A 19,878-nucleotide genomic window follows, 5' to 3' on the forward strand; every position below is an offset into this window, starting at 1 on the left:
CCCATTGGGGAGATTGATGAAAGAGCATCACAAACACTCTTAGAAGATGAGCTCATTGTACTACCAAAAGAAAAGCCCTACAAACCACCATTCAAACCCAAGTAGTGGAGCAATTTTTTTTTTTTGTACCTACCACTGCAATCAAGGGCATTTTACCAATAATTTTTATGCCCTAAAAGGAAGCCATCCAAAAATTAATTGATAATAACACTATTAAAGTAAACAATCTTCATAATAATGAAGAGCATACAACCTTCAAGAACCCTTTCATGAGTCATGAGAAGGGAGAATCATCCAAAAATAACCAAGCCTCATCCTCCAATTTAAAAGTCAACTATGCCCATAACAATGATAACATGATTAACATGATCTCTGGGTTTGATGATGTTGTTAATGTCATCATTGTTAAAGACAAGCATAAGAAGCAACTGTTAAACATTGTTACCAAAGATCAAGCCTCCAAAGTAGTCTTGCCAAGGCCAACCATTAGTCTAGAGCAAGCCACCACAAGTGCCCACATATCCAAATATAGTATGGACAGCTAGTTATTGAAAACTCCCACCCATATCTCTATTTTCAAATTATTACAAATATCTCCTGAGCATAAAGAGATCCTCACTAAAGCCTTAGTGCCAAACAATTTGGATGTCAATATATTTCAAAATATGGTAAGTAACCTAGTTGCCCCTCACTATATGCCCTTCTTGGCATAAGATGACATGTCCTTCACACATCCACAAAACTCTCTATTGCATATTGAAGTCTTCATCCAATGACATAGAGTAAAAAGAGCTTTGGTTGATAGAGGGGTTGGTCTAAACATTTGTACCTTGAACCTGGTAAAGACACTAAGGTATACAAAGGATGTTGTGGATCCTAAGAAAAAGATTACCATAAAAGCTTATGATGATGAGGAGAGATCCTCTAAAGGCATGGTTATTCTACCAATTAGGGTCGACCTAGTTGTAAAAGAAAGTGAATCTTGGACTTGAAATTAACTTACAATATTCTATTAGGTATGCCATGGATCCATGATGTGCAAGAAGTCCCTTCCACTTACCATAATTGTCTCAAATATCTATACATGGGTCAAGAGCTAACCATACCTGGGGATCAAAATTATACCCAATATTGTAACTCCCTTTTTCCTCATAACAGGGAAGAAACCAACATCCTGACAAATGACATCAACCAATCTACATCAACAGATATTTCATGCTCCACCAACCGAGATAAAAACCACTTATCCACATCGACTAAGGGTAAAGAGAAAGTAAGTTGTTCTAGCTCTTCTACTTCATCACCACACCCACTGAGAAACTCTAAAAAAACCCATTATGAAAAAATGGATTATTTAATGAAAGAATTTGATGAAAAGTGCAAACCACAACATAAGGTGGTGGGTGAATATTCAATTTCATTATTTGACTCACCACTATCCCCTAAATCTCATGGTAGGCCAACCAAAAAGAACACTTATCAAGGGCACTTTGTTAAAGAAAGGGGCATATATCCAAACATTCCAAAGGAAGAAAGAAAAAGGATACAAAATATTGATATATCACCACACCTTTTTGGTAAGGGTTATGATCTAATGAAGAGAATGGGTTATTCGGGAGAAGGTCCCTTGGGAAAAGGAAAAGGTATTGTGGCACCACTATCAACACATTTCAAACCCAACAAGTTAAAAATAGGGTTGGGCTATTCAAAACAAGACAATGATAATTCCACACCCTATCCTAAATCTTGCTCTGCACACAAAGATTCTTTTTCTACTACTCTGGTATGGGTTCCAAAAGAAAAGGATGTCAAAGAAGCTAGGCCAAAGAGTATGAACCTATCCTTCTCTGATCTACACCATAAAAGAGAATAATGCACAAACACCATTAATAATGAAGATGATGATGATTCTACCAAGAGGGAATTTGACTTGTTATCTGAAGAGTCTGTTCAAGATAAAGAATGTGATTTTGTTCATATTCCTACATAAAGAACTTCCACAACACAAGATTCCACTCCATAGACTAGCTCCTAAGAGATCATAGAATAAGAACATGATTCCTCACCATAGACTAATGATGAACATAATGATAGATTCGGGTTCCAAACTTTATTTCTATACTTCTTCCTAGAAGAAGGCAAAGATGAGTTTAGCGAGCAATTCTACACCTCTAGTTCTCTAGATAATTTGGAAGAAGTTCATGTCATAGACTTAACCAATATGATGTATGAGTCACCAAATGAGGTCATGTCTTTGAATCCTACTGAATGCTATCTATACCCTAAATCATTATCCCTAGTCCATCTTAAGCTTATCAGCTAGGATACAACTAAACCCCATAATAACCCTAATTTTGACACTGACCATGACATTTTCATGTACCTTAATATGGTTGAACCATCTAATAGACAAGGATCAAGAGAAATACCTATGTTTGGGTCAAGTATTAATCATCTTAGTCACATGAGAAAAGGTCTAACACATCAAAGAAGTAATGAATTGATCCATGCTATGGACGGTCTTGACAAAAAATAGAAACAAAATGAAGTGACACATCTAATGGTGAAAACCCAATTATGGCACCCAAATATAAGATGATTGATTCCTAACTTGAATATTCAGAGGAAAGGTCATCAATCCTAATTGAACTGATAGAAAAGGTTAACATTGGGACAGGGCACAAACCCATAATAATTAATTTGGCACATTCATTAACTCCATTGGAAAGAAGTGAATTTATTATCTTCTTCAAAGGTATGCAAATAAATTTTACATGGTCTTGTAGAAACCTAAAAATCCTTTAGAAAATAAAGTATTTGTATTTTCTGAAAAAAATCCCTGATGACATCATCATTAATTAATTAATTAATTTATTTTTATGCCATTAAATCCCTTTATCTTAATTAAAAATATTTAATTAAGGAATCCCTCCCAAAAATGTTTAAATCTTATTTAAACATAATTTCCTTATTTATTAATTATTTAATTATTAAATTGACCAAAAATCCCAAAATAAATAATTAATTTATTTTTTGCTCAAAACTTGGCCAATTTCCTTAAGACCGCTAACCTCTTCCAAAATCTTCTAATCCTTCTTTAATTTCGATTAAAGGCTAATCCCATCATTTCCTACCCCTAATCCCAACTCAAAATATTTAATTAAGATTAAATATTAATCCTCATGTTTATTAAATATATTTTAATAAATATCTCCTCAACCCAAACTCTTGAAATAAATAAAACTTTATTTATTTCCTAAAAACCTTATTTATCCTCATCCTAGGAAGTTCTAGACTCTTCTAGAAAGTCTTCATCCTCATCCAAAGCCTAGACTCTTCTAGAAGATGTCAATCTTTATCTTTAATCCTAATCCTAATCCCCTCCTAACCTTGTCACATTCCCTAAACATGGGTTAAGACTTGCTAACCCAAGCCAAAGCCAACAAATATCTCCTCTTTCACCCACCCTCATTAAATGCCATCCACTTGCCCATCTCTAACAAGCCTAATCTAATCTTAACCCAAGCCTAATCCAAGCCTTAATCATTTGCACATTCCTAAGTCAAGCTTAAGACTTTCTTAATCCAACCCAAGTCAAATATCTCAACTCTCTCACAAATATCCCAACCATAAAAAATTATGAAGCCCACAAAGCCATAAATGACTCTTACAAGCCCATTCATTGCTCTTACAAGCCATTATGAGGGTCTTTATGACCTTTGAGCCTCCTTTGTTGACCCCTCAACCCCTCTTGCTCTAACCAATGACTCTGTGACATGTGTCACTCCCTGATTGGCTGTAAGGAAGCACAATCCATGTGCTCTCCTCACATTCAATCTAAACCTTCCATAAGATTTTTCCCATCCTTGCATCCTAGCCCTTTATCCCTCAAGCCCTTTTCCTATTTAAGGAATCCTCTCCCAAGCCATTTTAACACAATATTGGAAAGTAAAGCCATAATGCTATTTTGAGAAGCCATTTTTACATCAAATCCATTCACCAAAATCTATCAAAAATCCTCCATTGAAGCCCATTTGAGCATTTGAGCATAAATACATAATCAAGCCATCTTAGCTATTAGAAATGCCTCTACATCAAGTGATCATCCTCATTGAGAGAGCCTATCCATGACTCATATTCTCATTTGAGGAGTTCACTTTGTCTCTCATGAAGTTATGTTAAATTATTATGCAAATGCTTTTTGATTGTTTTAATTTAGTGTTTCTAACATACTAAAGTAGCATATATAGGTCCTACATTAACATGCGAAGGTTAGATCCAAATCTAATCCTTCATCATCTCAACATTTCTTTGGATGCCAAGCTAGTCAAACAAAAATTCAAGAAAATGAATCCTCATATAGCATTATTGGTCAAAACAGAATTGGAGAAATTGCTTCATACCAACTTCATCAGTTCATTGGCCTATGCATCATGGATCTCAAATATTGTACCCATCTCAAAGAAATATAGTAGCATCTAGATCTGAATTGACTTTTGTGATGTCAAAAAAGCATGTCCCAAAGATGATTTCCACCTCCCAAATATTGACAACATCGTGGACCTAACTGTAGGGCATTCTATGTTCTTTCTTATGGATGATTTTTAGGGTTATAACCAAATAAGGATAGCACCCAAAGACCAAGAGAAGAAAACCTTTACTTGTGCATGTAGGAACTTTTATTGGAATGTCACACCTTTTGGTCTCAAGAATGCAGGGGCTACATATTAGAGGGCTATGACTACCATTTTCCATGACATGATGCATACCTTTATGGAGGATTATGTAGATGACCTTCTCGCCAAATCTCATACACATCAAGACCATTTGCCAATTTTGCATAAGATATTCACATGCCTAGAAGCCTTCAAAGTTAGGCTAAATCCTAAGAAATGTGCCTTTGTCAGACAATCTGGAAAGCTCCTAGGTTATATTGTCTCTACTAAAGGAATTGAGGTTGATCTTGAAAAGGTGCAAGCTATTGTCAACATGCAACATCCTAAGAACTTGAGCTAGCTATGCTCCCTCAAGAGGAGACTTTAGTCAATTTGCTGATTCATATCCCAGCTAGTAGAGAAGTGTGTTCCTTTTACTCATCTCCTTCACAAGGACATAGTTTTTACATGGGATGGTCAGTGTTAGATGGCCTTTGATCTTCTCAAGAACTACCTAATGAATCCACTTAATTTGGTGCCTTCGATACTGCACAAACCCTTATTTTTCTATATCTCTTTGACAAAAAAATTAATAGGAGCCCTCTTTGATCAAGGTAAGGAAAGAGCTATCTACTGCATTAGTCATATCTTGGTCAATTATGAGCTAAATTACACTTTAATTGAAAATGCTTGTTTGGTAGTAGTTTTTGCTTCACAAAAGCTACATCACTATCTCTTGACACACAAAGTCAAGATCATATCCAAAATTGACCCTCTCAAATATCTTCTTAGAAAAACAACATTATCAGGAAAATTGGCCAAATGGGTGATGATCTTGAGGGAGTTTGACATTGAGTACATTGATAGAAAAGCTATAAAAGGTAAAGCCATTATAGATCAATTGGAACATGTACCCATAGAGAGATCAAACCCTATCTTAGTAGACTTTCTAGATATGTACATCCTCTAGATAGAGCTAGTCACATGGAAGTTCTACTTTGACAATTCATACACACATCATGGTTCAAGTGGCAACATATTGTTCATCATGCCTCTAGGCATCACCATCCCCAAGTATTACAGATTGATCTTCCTAGTCACAAACAATATGTTTGAATATGAAGCATTAGTTTTGGGTCTCAAGTTATCTTTGGAATGGAAGTTAATAACACTTGAAGTTTATGAAGATTCTCAACTAGTCATCAATCAAGTTACATACACGTATCAAACCAAAGATGAGAAATTGTTACATTACAAGCACATGGTTGATAAACTTAAGGCATGCTTTATTCACATTACTTTTGAACAAATTCCTAGAGAAAAGAACAAGGCAATGGATGCCATAACTACCTTAGCCTCCTTGCTTCAACTACTAGATCAACATGAACAATATGAGTTCTTAGTAGAGGAGGTGGTTCAACCCATGTTTACTCAACCATCCCACATTATTTTCCACTTAAACACCTCTGACTCCCTTTGGTATGAATCCATTACCACCTACCTCCATGACAACATTATCCCTTTTGACCTCTCACAAAACTAAAAATGTAACTTCATCTAAAAGATCTCGCATTACACATTGGTGATTGATATGTTATATAGGAAAGGTCTCGACGGTACTTTATTTATATGTCTTAAAAAGGATGAGTCTAGAGTTTCCCTGCAAGAATTTCGTGTGGGTGTTTGCGAGTCACACTCTAGTGGATTCACATTGGCAAAGAAAATTCTTAGAATGGGTTATTTTTGGCCTACAATGGAAAAGATTCTATAAATTACGTTAAGACTTGTAAAAAATGTCAATTCCATGGAAACCTTATTCATGCACTCACACAAGAACTCAACCCATTGGCCACAACATGGCCTTTTTATCAATGGGGTTTTGATTTGATTGGTGAAATCCACCCCACTTCCTTTGGCAGACACAAATAGATTATTATAGCAACTTAATATTTTACTAAGTGGGTTGAAGCAACACCACTCATAGAGTCCACTAACAAACAAATCTCCTCTTTTATCTTGAACCATATAGTTTTTTAGTTTAGCATACCTCATGCCATCTTAATGAATAATGATTTTATTTTAAAAATTAGATAGATGACGAGTTGTGTGAAAAGTTTCACATTATCCACCATTCATTGCCATTTATTATCCCCAAGGCAATGGCCAAGCAGAGGCCACCAATAAAAAAATCATAAAAATCCTTGAAAAAATAGTTAAAGATACTAGTAGAGATTGGCATTTATAGCTAAATCCTTCCCTATGGGCTTATAGGACAAGTGTTCAAATGCCTATGGGCACCACTCCTTTCTCTTTGTTCTACGATAGGGAAGCAATTATCCATTTAGAGGTTGACATCCCATCTTTGAGAGTCACTCTTTGTGATATCCTATCAGATGAAGACTATAAAATTACTTGACTAGAATACCTAGAATTCCTAGAAGAAGATTAGTGCACAATGCATGAACATCTTAAAGTGTATCAAAATATGTTGTCTGGACACTGCAACAAGAAGGTCAAACCCCATGTCTTTCAAACTGGAGAATTAGTGCTAAGGGAAAACCTTAAGAATTAAGCAGCCAGGGAAAAGAAAGGAAAATGGGAAGCCAATTGGATTGGTCCTTACATTATCACAAAATCCTTCAAGATTAGTACTTACAAACTTTTGGATTGTGACAGAGAGGAAAAAGAAAAACCCATTAACAATATCCATCTCAAATGGTTCTATGTCTAAAGTTTTGAGGAAGCACCTCATTACTAAAAAAATTCAAAAACATCAGAAAAAAAAAGATCCAAAAGAAAAAGAAAAATGAAGAATCTAGTATAAAAGGAATGAGACATACCACCTTTAGTATAAAAGGAATGAGGGATAACACCTTTGGACTTCCCTAAGAAACACAAGTCCTTCAATGTGAAAATAAAATCAAACATGGCTCAAAAAACACTCTCTGAGTCAAATTTTCTTCTTTGTGGCCTTTGCATTTCATATCTCTACACTACCTGACATAGTTGAGTTAATTTTATACATATCCAATTGAGAAACACTTGTGGGTTATAGCTCAATGATTTCTTGGCATTAGAAATAGTTTATAGTAGAGACAACTAGTGAAAGAGAACAAAGGGAAGACAAAAAACTTAGAGAAAGCATGGACTTTGATTATGTTATAAGATATCACAAGCATGAATTACTGGAAAATTGGTACACATCTCAAATATCTACCACCACCAATGTTTCCCCACATCCATTCCAGCCATCATAGATTCCAATTGCAGTTCCAAAAATCCTTTTTGCCTCCATTATCCCTAAATATAGCTCTTTGAGCCCCCTTTTAGACTTCACAACCCACTCTTGGTCTCCTTGTCTCTTTATGTGCTCTAAAATGGCTTAGGTTGTAATGCCCCACCAAGGGATCCAAAGAATTTCACTAAGTTTGCCTAACAATTTTTTTTTTTAAAACATAAAAGTAAAACCATTCATAACATTTGCGGAAGCAATAGCAACAATTCAAATGAAAGTAAACATAACATACATAACAAGTTGCATTCTTTAAAGATCCCTTAACGTTGAATCACATCTAAATTAACTATTCATCTAACATCACATCCTTATGAAATAACAATGATACATCCAATGTTCTTAAACAATATACAAGTGTCCTTTTAGTAATTACATTTTAGATTGCTCAATCATCCACTGTACATGTTACAAGGTATGAAAAGCTTGAAAAAATAAACATTCATGTAAATAAAGTACATCATCATCCAATATTAATCCATGATGCAATTAAAGTAAATGAAACCACATGATACATCATCACAAAAGATATAAACATCCATCATAAAAGATAACCATGTATCACAAACATAAATAACTAAGTGCATGGTTCCTCCCAACTGTTAATAACATCATTAGACCATCGTGGATCCTAGCCATCCCTCTGTGCGTAACATTCCAAAGCACTGAAGATATCATCGGTATTAACATAGTAGGAATGTCACTCCTAAAACATCCTACTAACATGCAAAGTAAAGCATAGGATACCATCATCTAACATATGCAAATCATCAATATAAAAAACATACCAATAAATACATCCATCATAAGGTATATCATCTATCATAATGACCAAGAATAGAATGAAGATAAATACCAACCAAAATACTCCAGCCACGGTCTCTTGGATGGATCTCAAATGATAAGAGTGAAAATACACTACCACCCGACCGCGTGAAACCTAAGTGGTCCACTCCCACCGTGTTGAGGAGATAATCTCAAGTCCCAAATAGGCTATCCAAAACACATAACACAAATACTCTTTGAGTCCAAGAATCCTAAAAGTATACTAACTCAAAGGTTCCATTCACACAAAATCGACATCTAATTCTTAGAGGCACACAAAGAAATGTAGGAAACCTACTCTGTAAGTGGGAAAGTGTCATCACATTTATCATGTACAAGTTACCCTGGCAGTTAGCTAAACTCCACAGGTCCATACTGATCTCATGCGGCCATTAGTATCCTCTCATACTGACGAGGCATACTATGGAATGCAAGGTCGCAACCATGCGTTCTCACTACTCCCATCCTAGCCTGTACAAGCACTCAAGGCATGGGCGAGAACCAAAAAAATTATCTTTTTAGGTTCATTTAATCCTCATTTAGTGTGTAAATATTATCACTTATTAACCAAACTTACAATGAGTTACCCTGGTAGCCACTTAGGGTCCCGACCCCCATTGCAAGCCACTTCCTGACACTACAAGTAGATAACCTACCCTAAGCTCATGGAATCATAAATCTCAAAATCACAAAAGATAATCCATAATAAAATCATCAAATATGCATAAAAGCATCAAATATCCATAAGAATCATCAAATCTCCAAGATAAGAATTATCAAATCTCCATGAGCGTCTAAAAAAGCATCCATAAAAAATCATGACCACAACAGTTCTCTATTGGCAATTGAAGGCATCACTGATAATCATAAGTATCTATTGGTTCTCAATAACCAAAATATATCTCAAGATAAATCACAATATCTATTGGTTCTCAACAAGCAACCAAGAATATCTCAAAATCATACTGATCGAAGACTCCAAAATGGTTGAGTCAAACATGTCACAACATGACATCATCAATAAATAAATCAACACTTTAGTCCCATCATGGTGACTACAAAGTAATCCAAGGATAACTGATCGATGACTCAAAAATGATTAGCTCAAGTGTCTCATATACATCTTAGCTTCACACATGAAGACTGATGAACAATAAAAATCAGTAAATACAAACATTTCATAGAGCATACGATCACATTACCACAGTTGGGTTTATAAAAATTGAGACCAAAAAGATCAACATGCCATCACATCTCATAACCCCTGAGCCTTTGGTAACAACTTAGGACTGATCAACACTAGTTAACCCAAAACCCAAAACAAGAAGCATATAGAATACACAATGCAAACACATATTTTGGTTTACTAAATTCACATAGTTGAATCAAGTGTAGAGGTTTCCTATTCCTGTTTGCAAGTATACTTTCAAGTGTCTAAGTTTCATCATTTGACCTACAAGTCAACCCATTTGTTTCCTCGATAGCATTATCCTAAGAATAACTTAAGGATAGATATTTACTCATTAAATCATTTTCTTTATTTGCTAAGATCCATATTACTAATTGAATAACTTTTCAACTTTTCTAGGGTCATTATTCGTTATATTATAAGAGGACCAATTATCATTCTTCGAATAAGAGATTATAACTTTATTAGAATGATCAATTAACATCGGTTCACAATCATTCTAATAATTCTCAATTATATATTACTAAGTCTTCACCATTAAAATATCTAAAGTTGTTATTCAAGTCATCGGAATAAGACCTATCAACTTGATATCAATATTTCTACAATCTCATTAAAAGAATTATATCAATTAAATCTCTATTACATAACTTAATTATTAATTAAATCTAATTAACTCTCATTAATAGATTTAATTAATAATTGCATAACCATAGCAACGTTCCAATTAACATCAGTTGACTAATAACTAACTAGAATTCTATAAGTTAAAAGTCAACTATAATTCAATATTCAAATGATCATATTAACAATTCAATAATAATAACTTGTGAATATTAATAACAAGCTATATTGAAAATCTTAATAATAATTCCGTATGACCACATTCGTCATCTTTCAAAAAGTACCAACATTCTCTTGATTAATTCGTATTATCATCAATTTTCAAATAAGACTCTATCGAACAACTTAACTATTAATATCATAGTTATAATATCAACTCAATGAATATCAATAGATTAAAAACCAATTATACTTTATAATATCCTTACAAAAATTTAATCAATAAATAATCTTCACTAGATTAAATCTAACTGAATTTATTGATAACCATTATTTATTAATAGTTTGCTAGTCCTTACAAACATTAATAAATAATGAACCCATCAAACTATAAATACTCGATCTATAGAATCATTGCATAAACTCATTAGTTAATATTTGGCTAACTCTTAACACCATTAAGGTATATCGACAAGTTATCTAATAATACATAACATAACAATTCTACTTATAGTAATGCTATAATAATAACTCCATGTCAATCAATCCATTAACATTACATTCTCTTCATTTAAAATTATCATTTCTTAAATTATTAAATAATATTTAATATACATTAAATAATTAATATTAAAAGTCATCCATTCTCTATTGAATTCAATATCTCTATCCATCAGCTCAAACTTTCCATTAATTCACTTAGAACATTCTTATTAGTCTTTAGACTAATTAAATAATTATTAAATTCTAATTATATTGCTTTGATATATTATTTTTGTAAAGTTTAAGCATAAAAAACTCTTGGTTATGGGAAATGGAGAAATATCTGTCGTTGAATAAAATAGTCTCAGTACGACGGCCATATCTCCCTAATAAACTGTTGGATCATGCTGAAATTGAAATATGTTGGAGAGGGCTAAGTTGTGCCAATTTTGACTGGAGCGATTGAATAAATTCGATCACGATAAAAAGTTATGAATGACTGAATTCAGGTCTATCCAAGGGGTAGCGACAGGGCAATTTGTGATGAATTAAGAATTTCTTTCTAAAAGGTAATTGTTCTCTAAATTTACCCATTCATCCATCTAATAGATTTTTCCATATGCATCTGAAAATATAATTTGATAGAAAGATTACATCTAACCATTCAAATTTTCAACTTAGAATTTCTATTTTAATTTCAAATCTTGTCTATCTAATTTCACAATATAAATTCGAACCCAAACCCGATTCAGATCTAATTTCTTTCTTAAATTGAAGCTAGGGTTTTCTAATGAGTTCTCTATTGATTTCTTTTGCAACCAAATAAATACATATCTAGATTCTAATTTCAAGATTGAAGATTCAATCACAGAGATTATTCAGCCACATATAACAGATACAATGAAGACAGGAAGAGAAAGAGTGCAAATAGAATATGTGATTATCATGAGTGCACTTGGACACTGATGCTAATTTTCCATGCCTCAGAAGTCCATAAAAAATCCCTTCCTTCTCCAACATTCACAATTCCTTCAAGATCCAAGCCAACCGAAATTCCCACGTGACTAGAAGTGCTAGAAGAAGTATAGAAGCATGTAGAAACATATGAGCATGTAGAAGCATATGAGCTTCTCAAATGCATGTAAGCTTTGAAGCTTCCATTTAAGCTTGAGGCTTGTAGCTTCCATTAAGCTTGTCCAAACATACTAGGAGAGGTTCTATTTAAAGGCCTCTAAGATGCATCTAGAGTGTCTTTAGAAACAACTAGAAGATAAGCATGACAACCAAGCATGAGCCTTCTCCAACCTTCTAGATGAGTCTTAAGGTTGTAGACACCATGTGCTCAAATAAAAATGCTAACTCCTAAGTGTAAACAACTAGTGCATTCTTAGAGTGCAAACTCCAGTGTTGTCTACATGACAACTCTCGAGAATTTGCCAACTCCTATGTGAGCAAATATTAAAATAATGCACATTAATTAATTTAATATTTACTTTTACTCTTTCCAATTTAATTTATTTATTATTAAATCTCATGCACTTACTTTAATAATTTCACTTTTCAATCTTAATATATTTATATTTTAATCACATGAGATTTAGAATCTTTTAATAATTTTAAATATATTTTCCACTTTTAAATTTCATTTTTCAAAATTTAATTGCTAAAATATTTATTAGCTTTAATAATAATATTATTTAGTCATTTATTTAAAAATGAGCTCCAAATATATTATTATTAAAATAAATATTGTCACATTCCAAATTTAAACTTTTAACTTTTATTTTCAAATTTAATTATTTTATTTAATTAATTTCCCAATTAATTAAATAAAATAAATATTAAAATATCATATTGATTTTCCATTTAATTAAACCATTAATTAAATCTTTTAATTAGGCTTAATTAATAGAAAATACATCAAAGACTCACAAGGTAAAAATATGAAAACCCATCATAGCCAAAATACATACAAAATCAAACCAAGGGTTAATATCACGAATTACGTCATTTGACGCATTCAGAGGGTACTCAACTCGGATACTTGTCCTAATTTTTCAATTAGGACAAATGGCTTAAAGGGTTGGGATTTGGACTTGAGAATTTATCTCCTCTCTCTTATCATTGAGATAATGTGATAAGGTACGCTCATCTTGGAAATTTAGGCAAGTCGATACCTGGTACCTACAACCTGCATAAAAACCATGCATGTAAAAGCACAATATATTAAACTAAATAGGCAATGGTAGGAAGTGGTGCATCGTGTAGATCTCGACTAGCAGGTGACTACGACTCCCTTCCTTAACCACATCAGACACGCCATACAAAAGAAAACACACAAAACAAACACGCACACCATACACATGCAAGTATGGGATAAATATCCATAATAAAACACATATGATAATAAATCATCTTACTAATCATCATTAATAACTGTAAACACTGAAAATAATCATCATACATACATAAAATGTAAAGTTTAAGTAATCTCATCACATATCAACTGAATTCATAGCACAATATCTGATAATCACAAAAGAATGCTACTAACCAACAACATAAAACTAGCTCTAAAAGAGTTCAACAATGATAACAAAATGCGAACTAGGGGCAGACACTACATAGGTGATCTACATATTCTAACAAATCTTACTGCTGTCCTCTTTTTGCTACCACCAAAATCAAAAAATCATCAAAAATAGTTGAAAAATATCAAAACTCATCAAAAATAGTAAAAAAATCAAAATTCATAAAAAAAATAAAAAAATATCAAAACTCATAAAAAAATAATAGAAAAATATCAAAAATCATAAAAAATATTCAAAAAATTTAAAAAATTGTCAAAAACGGTAAAAAATCAACAAACACAATCACAAAAAAATCAAATGATCAATCAAAAACATGCCACAAATATTGTCTTCAATTTGACATAATTTATTTTTGTATTTTTTAATCCAATGATCCATTGTTCTTTCTCTATTACCTCCAGCAAAGACAATAAACAAGTGCATCAATTAATTCATAAGCAACATTGTTATATCTTCAAAAATATCTCAAGGCTTTGGAAAATCTGACACAATGTAGATCGCTAAAGCATCCTTTCCTTTTTCACTCTCACAAAAATACCAAATAGGTTTTCCAACCTTATTTATTTTGTAGAGACCATGATTGATCCAACACCCTTCAAAAAATATATCAATGCTATCTTGAAAGGTCCTTATAATTTCACGACTCATCTTTACAATTTAAAGACACGATAGTAATCCAGAGATCATTCGAATTGCCACCAATAAATGTTGCACTCATTCATCACTATTCAATAGTGGCACATAATAATTAAGCATACGTTTGAGCGACCACAACAACCTCCCCCACCTTTTCAGGCCTCAAATGGATTTTTCAGGGCCCCATAGCACCTTTTCAGGCCTCAAACACCTTTTTTAGGAGCCTTTAGCACCATTTTAGGCCCGAACACCTTTTTTAAGGCCTTGATTTGCCTTTTTAGGCCCTATTTGTAATGTCCCATTTTTTTGGAGGAATTAATTATAAAGTTATCAATTAAAAAATATATATTACAAGGTAGCTTTATAAATTAAATTAAAAAAAAAGCTTCTAGAGGTTGCTGGAAGAAGCGGAGAAAAAAATTAAAAAGGGAGGCCAACCTATCAAGGAAAAAAGAATAAATAGGCATTGAGGGATCATTGCCTATCATTGAGATTTATTATTGATTTTTGCTTATGTGCGTTGTAGAGCCTAGGGTTTCTACAAGTAGTCACCATTGGCCATTGAGAACGAAAACTCTCAATTGGTACAAAATTTTGAGGGTATGAGAGATCACCTAAACTATTGTAGCTGTGGGAAGGATATTTCAGTCCTTTCACTTGTGCTTAATTGCTGATTTGAAGTTTCAAGTGGAGTTGCACTTTCACCATATCATCTTCAGCAGTCAGTCTCTAGTATCTGATCAATCTAGGTTCTCATTTCAGTTTGTTTTTAGTTGTAATAAATTCTCAATTGTATATAGCCAGTTAGGGTTATCTATAATGTGCCAGGTCATAATGTTTCAGTGCTGAAAATTGACATATCATTTGTAAAAATATTTGGCTTTCATTGAATGAATACATTGGCACTATTATTTCCTTATTTTAGCAATATACTTTAGCCGTGTATTAAATTTAGGGTTTTGTTTAGTGGCCTATTGGTACGGGTCATTATAGTGGTATTAGAGCGGTTTTTTGCCAGCCTGATAGGGTTACCCGGCGACCATTTAATTTAGTTTACAAGGAACCAGCATAACTAAGATTATGGCTGAGAGACATTCTCAAAGCCCATTCAGAAGTGTGCGAGATGATGAGACTTTATAGCAATAGGAGAGGCTTCTACACTCAATAGAGGCAAGTACACAAGCAATGATGGTTATGATGCAACATTTGATTAGGGAAAATAGGAGAAATAATCATGATCAGGATGATAGAAGCATAGCAGGATCACAACATAGGACATGGCCTGGAACAGCTGATAGACCCACACATCCTACATTTAGAGAAGAAACTCCAGCACGCACACCTGATGCTATGGTAACAAATATTGTAGATGAACTCTAATAAGCGAGGAATGATGAGATTCATTACCAGAATATGTATAGGATGGATGGACATTTGACAAGTACCTGAACTATAGAGCTGCCAGGTAGAAGCAAGAAGATAAACACAGTGAGTTGCAATAGGTCACCAACAAGTTGGTATTACCCACATTTGATGGTAGTGGAAAAATGACTGCTCGTGCTTGGATTCATAAGGTGGATACTTTCCTATCTTTGAAGACTATGACAAAAATTGAAGCACTCAAGTATGCCGCTTTACACTTAGATGGGGCAGCACATGATTGGTGGACACATGGCATGATCACATTGCAACACAATCAGGTAACCAGTTATCAAGAGTTTGTGGATAGATTGATAGAAAGGTTTGATAAAAAAAATCTTGAAGTTTATTTCTAGGAGTTAGCCTAGTTGAGACAGTCAGGAGGCTTAGAACAATTTATCAATGACTTCCAGAAGCTTGTAGTGATGGTGCTTGACATTTCAGAAAGGAGGCTAGTCATTTTATTCATAGAGGGATTAACTAAACCACTCAAGGGGTGGGTAAAGGCCTTTGATCCTCCTACATTATAGGAAGCCATGAAGAAAGCCCGCAGTATGGAACTTGCAGCTCTAGCAAACCAATTTAGTTCCAAGAGTTCTTTATCATTTAGAGATAACAAAGGGGAATTCAACAAGGGTAAAGAGAAGGTTAGTGACTCAAAAGACAAGCTAGCTATACCTTGTGATAAGGAAACACTTAATGACCTACGTAGGAAGAATCTATGCTTCTTTTGCAAAGGTCCCTATGAGTTTGGTCATGATTGTCTTATGAAGCCTATGGGGAAGGCTAATCGGGTGATGTGGGCTTATTATGAAGGTTCAGATTTAGACATCTCAGAGCACCATGATGAGGATCCTGATGAGGTAGAGGGTGAACAAGAGGTAGATAGTGCTGAGAAAAAAGAGGGTCCAGAGATACATTTACAGAAGGCACATGTGTCTAGTATTCAAAGAGAGGGATCTTTCAGATTTCAAGGAGTCTTGGTAGGATAAAAGATTATTACTCTATTGTATATAGGTGCCACACATAATTTCATTGATGCACGATTTGTGGAGAGGGTGGACTCATTACTGAGGATTTTGAGGGACTGAGAGTCAAGGTAGTTGATGGATATACTCTTTGTTGTGATTGGATGGTACAAGATCTACCTTTGCACCTAAACAACTATGAGTTTAAGGCAGACTATCATGTGGTCAACATGGGTGACATGGACATAGTACTTGGGATGCAATGGCTACATTCTTTGAAGGAGGTTACCCTAAGATTAGAGGATATGGAGATATGATTCATGGTGGATGGTAGGATTCATGTGCTGAAGGCTATCCGTAATGGTGATGTTAGGACTATCTCATTTAGGCGGTTGGAGAGATTAGCCAGGCATAATAATATAGAGTGGGCAGCAATATGTGCCTTGATGCCTACCTAGGGGGAGCAACATAAGACTGAATATCATCCAGATATTCAGAAATTAAGAATCAAGTACGAAAAGGTATTCAGTGAGATTCCACCAGGCAAGCCACTAGACAAAGGTATTGAGCACATTATCGAGTTGGAGGAAGGGGCTAAGCCTATCATGATCACACCATACTGGCACCCAAAATGACTCAAAGATGAGATTGAGAGGACCATCAATGAGTTTCTAGCAATGGGACACATCAGACCAAGTAAGTCACCCTTTGCATCTTCTGTTGTTTTGGTAAAAAAGAAGGATGGAACTCTATGAATGTGTATTAATTATAGGGTGTTGAATAAGAGAATTATAAAGAACGAGTATCCCATCCCACACATTGATGAGATGATAGACAAATTGCATGGTGCTTTTTATTTCACAAAAATTGATTTGAGATCAGGCTATCACCAGATCAGAGTTTGAGAGTAGGATATTGAAAAAACTGCTTTCAAATTTCATTATGGGCATTTTGAGTTTGTAGTCATGCCTTTCGGTTTGACTAATGCACTTGCCACTTTTCAGTCCACTATGAACAAGGTCTTCCACTATCAGTTGAAGAAATTTGTGCTAGTGTTCTTTGATGATATTTTGATCTATAGCAGGACATGGAAAGAACACTTAGAGCACTTAAAGACAGTATTACGCATTTTACAAAGTGAGTCCTTGTATGCCAAGGAGTCCAAATGTGATTTGGGGATGACATAATTGTTGTATCTTGGACACATCATTAGTGCAGAAGAAGTTGGAATGGATCCTGAAAAGATCTGTGCTATTGTTGATTGGCCACCACTAGAGAACCTTACACAGTTAATAGGGTTCCTTGGTCTATGTGGATTCTATCATAGGTTTGTTAGTGGCTACTCACGACATGTAGTGCCCATGAAAATTTTTTTGAAGAAAGGGGCATTTGTGTGGACTTAGGAGGCACATGAGTGTTTTATGCGGTTTAAAGAAATAATGACTACATGCCCAGTATTAGCATTGCCTGATTTCGCGAAGCCATTTGAGCTTCAATGTGATACTTTTGGAGAGGGAGTTGGTGCTGTACTCATGCAGGAAAAGCATCCTATAGCCTATGAGAGTAGGAAACTCAGAGGGGCTGAGAGATCATTCAATATATATGATAAGGAGATGTTGGCCATCATGCATGCCTTGGCCAAATTTAGACAGTATCTTGTGGGCAGCAAATTTTTTATTAAAACTGATCATAATAGTTTGAAGCACTTTTTGGGACAGCGAGACCTGAATGATCATCAGCAGAAGTGGGTGAGTAAGTTACAAGCATATGATTTTGATATCACATATGTTAAGGGGACACAAAATATTGTTGTAGATGCTTTATCTCGTAGGCCACACCTCACTTCTATGATTCAGATATTAGAGGATTGGCGACACTTGATTGTAGCAGAATATGCCAAAGACACGTGGGCCTCTTCTATAGTGGAAGGGACAACAATTGACACCAGATATACTCTCATAGATGATTTGATCATTTACAAGAATATGATTTACTTAGTCCCATGATCGAAAGTGAAGTAGTTGATTTTTAGAGCATTCCATAATTCACCTACAATAGGCCATCCTAGATATTTCAAGACTTACAAGTTAGTACAGGAACGATTCACTTGGAAGGGTCTTAAGGCTGATATTTTGTAGTATGTGTATGAGTGTTATGTTTGCCAACAGAACAAACAAGTGCACACTTATCCACCATGGCTCCTACAACCACTTCCTATTCCTAATAGGAAGTGGGAGTGCATCTCTATGGATTTTATTATGGGCTTACCTAGGGCCCAGGGGCGTGATTGTATCTATGTGGTTGTGGATAGGCTGAAAAAATATGCTCACTTCTTCCCTATCACTACTACATAATCAGCAACTCAAGTGTCAGAGGTCTTCTTTAGGGAGATTTTTAGATTACATGATTTGCCTCAGAGCATTGTGAGTGACAGGGACAACCGCTTCATGAGTCACTTTTGGTAGGAGATATTTTGGTTGTGTGGTATTGAGCTTACACCTAGTACCAAACCCACAGACTGATGGTCAAACAGAGATTGTAAACAAATGAGTGGAAGGGTATTTGAGGAATTATATGGCAGATCAATAGTGAGCTTGGGTCGGATGGATATATCTCTGTGAGTATTGTTACAATACTACATATCATATGACTATAGAAATGACACCCTTCATGGCACTTTACAGTTATGAGGCACCTAGTTTCTTAGATTTTTTGTTGGGAGACAGTCGAGTACCCTGTGCAGGTGAACTATTATAGGAAAGTAAGGATATAGTTGCTACTCTCAGAGACAACATTGCTAGAGCTCAGAACTAGCAAAAATAGTATGCAGATAAGAAGAGGACTAAGCGTAGTTTTGAGGTAAATGATATGGTTTACCTCATGTTGTAGCCATATAAGTAGTCCACTCTCAAGAAGAGTGGTATAGAGAAACTCAAGCCACTATTATGGACCATTCAAGATCATCAAACGAGTTGGTGAGGTGGCTTATGAGTTGGAGCTTCCCATAGATAATCAAGTGCACAATGTGTTTCATGTA

This window comes from Cupressus sempervirens, chromosome 4 (assembly GCF_028749045.1).
Source record: "Cupressus sempervirens isolate cs-2001-9-10 chromosome 4, ASM2874904v1, whole genome shotgun sequence".
In the NCBI taxonomy this organism is placed as follows: domain Eukaryota; kingdom Viridiplantae; phylum Streptophyta; class Pinopsida; order Cupressales; family Cupressaceae; genus Cupressus; species Cupressus sempervirens.